At 38.3% G+C, this 6,864-nt stretch overlaps 1 pseudogene across 1 annotated transcript; it reads right to left on the reverse strand.

Moving 5' to 3' along the window:
- Positions 1 to 2,445: 2,445 nt before the first annotated feature.
- On the reverse strand, positions 2,446 to 3,424 carry LOC309965757 (small ribosomal subunit protein eS6-like; annotated as a pseudogene). Its single transcript has one exon. The product of its transcript is annotated as a small ribosomal subunit protein eS6-like (transcript).
- Between the last annotated feature and the right edge of the window lie 3,440 nt (positions 3,425 to 6,864).

The following is a 6,864-nucleotide window of genomic DNA, read 5'->3' on the forward strand; positions in this document are numbered from 1 at the left end:
AAAAAAGACCCTGAATAGCCAAAGCAGTCTTGAGGGAAAAAAATGGAGCTGGAGGAATCAGACTCCCTGACTTCAGACTATATTACAAAGCTACAGTAATCAAGACAATATGGTACTGGCACAAAAACAGAAATATAAATCAATGGAACAGGATAGATAGCCCAGAGATAAAACTACACACCTATGCTCAACCAAACTACAACAAATGAGGCAAGGATATACAATGGAGAAAAGACAGTCTCTTCAATAAGTTGTGCTGGGAAAACTGGACAGCTACATGTAAAAGAATGAAATTAGAACACTCCCTAACACCATACACAAAAATAAACTCAAAATGGATTAGGGGCCTAAATATAAGACTGGACACAGTAAAACTCTGAGTGGAAAACATAGGAAGAACACTCTTTGACATAAATCACAGCAAGATCTTTTTTGATCCACCTCCTAGAGTAATGGAAATAAAAACAAAAATAAACAAATGGGACCTAATGAAACTTAAAACCTTTTGTAAAGCAAAGGAAACTACAAACAAGATGAAAAGACAACCCTCAGAATGGGAAAAAATATTTGCAAATGAATCAATGGACAAAGGATTGATCTCCAAAATATATAAACAGCTCATGCAGCTCAATATTAAAAAAACAAACAACCCAATCCAAAAATGGGCAGAAGACCTAAATAGACATTTCTCCAAAGAAGACATACAGATGGCTAAGAAGCACATGAAAAGCTCCTCAACATCACTAATTATTAGAGAAATGCAAATCAAAACTACAATGAGGTATCACCTCACACCAGTTAGAATGGGCATCATCAGAAAATCTACAAACAACAAATGCTGGAGAGGGTGTGGAGAAAAGGGAACCCTCTTGCACTGTTGGTGGGAATGTAAATTGATACAGCCACTATGGAGAACAGTATGGAGGTTCCTTAAAAAACTAAAAATAGAATTACCATATGACCCAGCAATCCCATTACTAGGCTTATACCCAGAGAAAACCATAATTCAAAAAGACACATGCACCCCAATGTTCATTGCAGCACTGTTTAAAATAGCCAGGTCATGGAAGCAACCTAAATGCCCATCAACAGACAAATGGATAAAGAAGATGTGGTACATATATACAATGGAGTATTACTCAGCCATAAAGAGGAACAAAATTGGGTAATTTTTAGAGATATGGATGGATCTAGAGACTGTCATACAGAGTGAAGTAAGTCAGAAAGAGAAAAACAAATATCGTATATTAATGCATATATGTGGAATCTAGAAGAATGTACAGATGAACTGGTTTGCAAGGCAGAAACAGTGACATAGATGTAGAGAACAAACATATGGACACCAAGGTGGGAAAGGCGGGGGGATGAACTGGGAGATTGGGATTGACATATATACACTAATATGTATAAAATAGATAACTAATAAGAACCTGCTGTATAAAAAAATGAATAAAATAAAATTCAAAAAAACATTCAAACAAAAATAGAAGTTCATCCACATGCTTTGTATATTCAAGAAACAGGAATAAGGCTGGTGTGACCGGAGCTGGGAGCAGCAATAGGAGATGAGGTCAGAGAGGTAACTGGATGGAAGCAGGAAGACCACTTAAGCAGTTCTCTAAATAATCTAGGCAAGAGATAATGATGACTTGGAACTAATACTGCTGATATATTATTTCACTAAACTCCGTAGTTTACATTAGAATTGGTTCTTTGTGCTGTAGAATTGTATGGGTATTGACAAATGTATAATGTCACGTATGCATGTGTGTATGTCAGTATCATACAGAATCGTTTCACTGCCCTAAAAATCCCCCCTGCTCTATGTATTCTTCCTCCTTCCCTTCCCGCCCAACCTCTGGCTGCCACTGATTTTTTTTTTACTGCTTCCATAGTTTTTCCTTTTCCAAAATATCATATAGTTGGAATCACACAGTATGTAGCCTTTCTGATTGGCTTCTCTCACTTAGCAATATGCATTCCTCCATGCCTTTTCATGGCTTGATAATTCATTTCCTTTATTCGTTGAATAGTATTCCGTTGCATGGATGTACCACAGTTTGTTTTTCCATTAACCTGTTGAAGGACTTTCTGGGTGCTTCCTGTTTTTGACAATTATGAATAAAGCTATTATAAACATTCATTTGCAGGTTTTTGTGTGGACATAAGCACTATTGCTGGATTGTGTGGTAAGACTATGTTTAGCTTTGTAAGTGGTTGAACCATTTTGCATTCCCACCAGCAATGAGTCAGACGTCCTGTTGCCCCACAGCCTTGTCAGCATTTGACCTTGTCAGTGTTTTAGATTTTAGCCATTTTAATAGTTGTGTGGTGGTATGTCATTGTTGTTTCAATTTGCAATTCCTCAATAACATATGACATTAAGCATATTTTAATATACATATTTCCATCCATATATCTTCTGTAGTGAAGTGTCCATTCAGATCATTTGTCTTTTTTTGTTTGTTTGTTTTTTCGGTACGCGGGCCTCTTGCTGTTGTGGCCTCTCCCGTTGTGGAGCACAGGCTCCGGACGCGCAGGCTCAGCGGCCATGGCTCACGGGCCCAGCCGCTCCGCGGCATGTGGGATCTTCCCGGACCGGGGCACGAACCTGTGTCCCCTGCATCGGCAGGCGGACTCTCAACCACTGCGCCACCAGGGAAGCCCAGAGCATCTCATTTTTGACTGGACTCAGACTTAGAAGTAGAAGCTCTCAGGGCGGACAGCCTCTGTCTCATGACAATCTGTTCCTGGCATTTTTCTTTGGGCTCCTTCATTCTTTAGGCCAAAAGTTTAGCATATTCTGTAGCCTCTTCCTTATTCTTCTTAGTATGCTGTTTCTTCAGAGCAATACACCTATGTTTATGTTGCAGAACACGTGGAGAAACAAGACGCTGAATTTTAGGTGCTTTGGTCCTAGGTTTCTTACCTTCTTTGTTTAGGGGCTTTCTCAAAACGTACGGATGGACATCATGCTCTTTAGAGAGATTGAAAAGTTTGCAGATTCTCCAAGTTCTTTTGGGCCCCAGGCGACGAGGCACAGTAGTATCAGTGAGTCCAAGAATATCCTTCTCCCCTTTTTTTACGCTGACCAAATTGAGAACACTCAGATTGGCATCCACAATGCAACCCCGTACAGATTTGTGCTTTCTTTCTCCAGTCCTCCTCGGTCTGTAACAGGAATGCCCCTTATTCAGTGGCAGGCAGACTCGGCCATTGGTCAAGACACACTGCTTCATGGGGGAAGCTTGTTTGTCGTTCCCCCACTGATTCGGACCACATAACCCTTCCATTCTTCACCCAGAGCGTCAGCAGCAACTTCCGTGGCCATATGCTTCTCATAAAAGGTATGAAGTTTTCGTTCATCATCCACTTCAATGAGCTTCCGGCAGTCAGTGGCCGGGAAAGAGATGTTCAGCTTCATCCTGAAGCAGCCGACTGCCTCCAAGGTGCCACAAAAAGAGCAGTCTATTATTCTTGATTAACAAAAAATAGTGTAAACATCTCTCGAAGTTAATTCATTTACTACATCATTTTTCTTGTCAGAATAATATTTCATGGAATGAATATAGCAGTGTTCATTTAACCGGTATCTTACTGCTGGGTTTATAGATCCATTCTAATTGTTGGTATTGCACACGGTGTAGAGGTGAACCATCTTGTAACTGAATCTTTGTGTGCAATCTTATTTTCTCAGTATACATTTCTAGAAGTGGAATAGCTAGATCAAGGAGTTCTTATGTTTTTTGAAGATTTTGTTATTTATTAAAATTGTTCTACAGAAAATTTCTCCCAGTTTACATTCTGATTAGCAGTACAGAGAAAGCATCTATTTCCCCAATCTCTTAAGTAGGTATTATAAAATGCTTTAGAAATGGAAATAGCTTTCTTTTTTCTTCTGAATACAAAAATAACTCATGCTTATGCTATCATTTAAAGCTGTTTGCAGATTGAAAGGTTAAAAACAATATTTCGTTCTTTTAATTTGTATTTCTTCAATTGTTAATGAAGTTAAACACTTTGTCAAGAAAAATAACTTTAGTCCCGTTTAAATAACATTAATATAATGGCTATGTAATAAATGTGCCATGATAGTATTCATAAAACATCATTTGAATATTTGGTATTCACATAGTACTTTGCTGGGTATTACCTAAATATGTATAGAAGAGTCAATCGCTAACCACTAAGAAATCAGTCCAAGAAAATCAACAGTCAACAAATGTTTATTGAGTGTCTACTATTTGCCTGGAACTATTTTTTTTATAACAACTTTACTGAGATATAATTAACATACAATGAACTGTACATAGTTAAGTGTACAATTTGATAATCTCTAACGTATGCATGTACCTGTGAAACCATCACCACAATCACCTTGTTTCCTATCTCTTAGGTTCATTCTTCTTTGTTTTCTGATGTCCTTTGTCTTGAATACCACTGTTTCATATATTTTGTCTGGTTTTCTAGTTATTCAAGGGAAGAGGGTATATCTAGTCCCTACTGCTGCATCTTGGTTGATGATGAAAGCATGCCTGGACTATTCTAAGTGCTGGATCTAGTAGAGGGAACAAAATGGACAAAATCCTTGGCTTCAAACAGCCTACATTCTAGAGGGGGGTGGCAGACAATAAACATATGAAAAAACTTAATTTGCATAAATAAATGATTTCAGAAAATGTGTGTCAATAAAATAAGATGGTAATGTGATAGAGATGCAATAAAGGCGTCTCTGGGGAGGTGACATTTGAGGAGATGACTTATGAGAAAGAGGCTGTCACTTGAAGAGCTAAGATAAGAGTGCTCCAAGATAAGGATATATGACAAGTCCAAGGGCCCCCAAACAGAAATAAGCTTGACTTACTTGATAGGACAGATACAAGGCCAGTGCAGTTGGAATGTATCTGAGACGGGAGATGAAGTTGGTGTGGTAGGTAGGCTGAGCTTAGAGTAAACGGGTCTTGTAGGTCAGTGCTCCAGTTACCAACTGCTGCATAGCACAGAACAACAACAATCGTGAACCATGCTCATGAAGCTGGGGGTGCCTGGGGTGAGCTAGGCAGCCCTTGCTAAGGGTCTTGTGTGGTTGCAGTCAGGTGGTGGCTCGGGCTGGGGTCATCTCAAAGCTTCTTCATCCCCCTGTCGAGAGCCTGGGCTGTTTAGACAAATAACTGGAGGATGGAACATTCCTGGCTCCTGGGCACCCTCTCTCTCTCTCTCTCTCTCTCTCTCTCTGGTATCTCCACATGGACTTAGGGTAGCCCAGTTTTGTACATGGTGGCTAAAGGTTTTGAGAGCAAGTATATCAACAGAAACTGGAAGAAGCTTCAGGGTATTTCCAAACCTAGCTTTGAAGTCACACAATGTCACTCCCACCACATTTGGTTCATCGAGGTAGTCACAAAGATTCACCCAGGTCCAAGGGGAAGGAACATAAATTCTTCTTATTGGAAGAGCATCTCATAATGTGTGGATATGTTCTTAAATCACCACACTCATGACAAAGAGTTTGGATTATATTTTTACAGTGGGAAGCCATTGGTGGGTTTTTAACGAGGGAATGATACGCAATGATTTACAATTTTAAAAGACCAATCTGTCAGGATTATTTAGATGCAAAATCAGCATTCAAGCATTGATCGCATTATTATATACCAGCAAAAACAATTAGAAAATAAAATATGAAAACATAATACCATTTACAAGAGTGTTTTAAAAATACCAGCTACCTAGGAATAAATCCAACAAAAAAATGTGTAAGACCTTTATGCAGAAAACTACAAACATTTTTTGAGAGAAACTAAAGACTAAATAAATGGATATACTATTTTCCAGGATTGTAAGACCAATTACTATAAAGATGTCAGTTTTTCTCAAATTGGTCCATAGTTTCAATGCAATAGCAATCAAAATACCCACAGCTTTTTCTGTAGAATTTGACAAGCTAATTCTAAAATGTATATGGAAATGTGAAGGATTAAGAATAGCAAGCCACTCTTGAAGAAGGAGGAGGAAGAAAGAAAGAGGAGGAGGGACTTTCTGTACTTGATATAGACTTATCATAAAGCCAGTGTGACCCACTATTAAGGCAGTGTGATATTGTCACAAGGAACACAAATAGAAAAATGGATACATGGACCAATGTAACAGAAGAGCCCAGAAATAGACCCATGCACATATGGACACTTGATTTATGTCAAAGAGACATAAATGCCTTTTTTTGGCATTGCAAAAAAAGGAAGGAAAGGATGGTCTTTTCAGTAAATGGAGTTGGAGTAATTGTGTATCCACATGGAAAGGAGGAAGGAAAGAAGGGAGGGGGAGGCATATACTCTACAGAAGTACTTGCACATATGCACTGGGAGACATGTACAAGAATGTTTGTAGCAGCGTTATTCATAACATCCTAATTTAGAGACAACCCAAAGATTCAACAGTAGGATGGATAAATAAAATGTGATATGTTCATAAAACAGATTATTTTACAGCAACAAAAATGAATAAACTGCAGCCTCATAGAGAATAGATGAATCTTAGTTAAAAACATAATATTGAATGAAAGAAGCCAGACACAGAATACATGTGATTTCATTTCCAAAAAATTCAAAACCAGGGAAAACTTTTAGCGATGTATAATCAAGTGATAAAACTATAAAGAAAGGCAAGTCAGGATAGTGACTTTATGAGGGAGATAGGGGTTAACATTGGGAAGGGATTGTAAGGTAGGGCTTCTAACGTGCTGGCTATATTCTATTTCCTGTCTTGGGTGGTGGTTATATAGTATTTGTTTCATAATTCATATAGTAGTTGTACACGTACGTTTTATGTACTCCCCTATATGCACGTTATATTTCACAAGAAAAA

This window comes from Leucopleurus acutus (genome assembly GCF_964270905.1).
Source record: "Leucopleurus acutus genome assembly, chromosome: 8".
NCBI classification, from domain to species: domain Eukaryota; kingdom Metazoa; phylum Chordata; class Mammalia; order Artiodactyla; family Delphinidae; genus Leucopleurus; species Leucopleurus acutus.